Below are 2353 nucleotides of genomic sequence, written 5' to 3'. Positions count from 1 at the left end.
TTTTTCTTTTTCCTTCTTTTTCCATGTTTTAATTTGATATAATGGCGGATGAATAGCTTCGGATTGGCGTAACTGGTAAAGTCGTTGTTATGTGACCAGGAGGTCACGGGTTTAAGCCGTGAAAACAGTCTCTTGCAGAAATGCAAGGTAAGGCTGCGTACAATAGACCCTTATGGTCCAGCCCTTCCTCGGACCCCGCACATAGCGGAAGCTTAGTGCACCGGGCTGTCTTTTTTTTTATATATATAGTTTAAATTTTTGAAAAACATATTTTATCTAAATGTGCACCTATTATCACACAAAATAAAAGACTTTATAGTCATGAATTAGTCTATATATGGTATAGAATACAAATTAATGATTTGAGATTGGTAGCTCGCTACTACTATAAGATGGATCTAGAATTTAAATTTTATGGGTACGATTTCAGAATCCTATTATATTCTATTTAATTTACTAGATTTGAAATCTGTTATTATTAGTTTTTAATAAATTTTTCAACATACATATAGAATTTAATCTAAAGTTGCTGAGTTCAAATGAAACTGTAACTCCTTTACTAGATCCGCCCTAAAGAAAAGCCACTCTTCTTTTTTTTATGCTTTGCCGAATTTTTAAGAGAATTCTTTTCTTGTAAAGGGGAAAATCTTTCTATGGACCTTAGTAAAAGAGTGGTCTCTTGTTCATTCATGCTTTTGAAGGATAGATATTTGCTTCTATGCTACTTGCGTAGAGAATATTGAGCTCTTTATGGCCACTAAAATTATTCTAGCTTTGGAACACCACTATTAAATCTACAAAGGAAAAAAAGTTCAAAGTTGACTTCATGTCTCTGAATTATGAAATTTTTATCGACATAAAGAAATTGGTGTTAGTATACTGTATTTGGAAAATAAATCATATAAACAGGAACATAAATGAAATAGAAGTTAATTCGAGCCCACTGAATTCACAGTATTTCCTTAAGAAATTTAATCCCCTCCTAGTATCCAAGGTTATGGATTATTTCCTCCCAGGATAGAACGAATTACACACTGGTGTAGTGGTACTTCAAACTTTAGTGTTTCAGCGAACACAAAGTTCGATAGTAAATCACACTTACTGTTGTTTTCTTTTAAGTTAAAACAATGCAGAAGAAAGGAGGAGAACTCAGAAAATTGTATGGAAAATCTGAGAGAATAGACCATAATCGTATAGCCAATGTTGAGCTCAAAACTGAAGAGATGCAACTCTTCAGAATGGTTGTTTATGTAAAACGATCATAACATAAATGGCTATTTACGCAACAATAAACCGGGAATTGAAGAGGGAGGTTAATTTTCAGTTACAAAATCGAAAAACTGAAAAAGGGAAATAAAATGTTTAATATTTCTGTTGGATTTAATATTAATATTCCGTTGAATTTTTGTTAATATTTGCTATTAACAAATAAATTTGGTCCAAAAAATTAATCAGTCAATCGATCATTTGACCAAATCCAAATCTGAATCCGAAGCCGAGCCGAGCGAGCGAGCGACGATGACGGCGTGAGGCTTGCCTCCTTTTTCACTCTTTAAGAGCTACAAGATGAGCAATTGTATATATACCCATCAAAAATCTTTTCCTCTTCCAATATGGGACAATGCCCCTTTGTCAAGGGGAAAACTTAAATTTTCACTTAAAATTTTTATTTCCCTCCATTTTTCATTCACCCTCTTTTAAGCCTATCTAGCTTAAAATCACCTCAACAATCCCCCACATGAATGGGGAATGGTTATATCACGAAAATATGCATGAAAAACTGTGTGATTCGCAAGCAAGGATTAATTGCATCTGAATAAGTAGGTTTCCCTTTGAACTATCCGTAGTGAACTTATGTCGGATATACTCGGTCAATCGGTAGATTTGATATCTTTGAACCGTCGAACTTTGGTATATACCTAAACAACCATAAGTCACACAATCAACCATTAACCGTCTTTGGTTCTCATTGTTGTGTTCGTTTCAGTCATGAACACCGCCTGGTTTCATAAGTGCGTAGAGAACTGACCTGACAAAATTCTCCTTGAAGCGGCTAACACTTCACACTTACATAGGTGATTCCTAAACGTGTCATCCCGTAGATACACTATTCGATATACCCCGTAGCAAATTTAAAAATCATTAAAAAGCCTTAATACTTTATCCTTGGTACTTAACATTGTTTCATCACGAGAATGGACCTAAATTGTAGTTGACAATGTTGAACCGTCATTAATGACTTTGTTTGATCTCCTTGAACCTAGATCTTGGGATCTCCAGTCTTCTAGGTAGAGTTACAGTCACAATGACTTGTTCTTGGTCATAGTCCCGTTCTCCTCAATGATTTCTCAAC

This window comes from Nicotiana sylvestris, chromosome 7 (genome assembly GCF_000393655.2).
Source record: "Nicotiana sylvestris chromosome 7, ASM39365v2, whole genome shotgun sequence".
NCBI lineage: Eukaryota > Viridiplantae > Streptophyta > Magnoliopsida > Solanales > Solanaceae > Nicotiana > Nicotiana sylvestris.
This window is presented reverse-complemented; position numbering follows the sequence as displayed.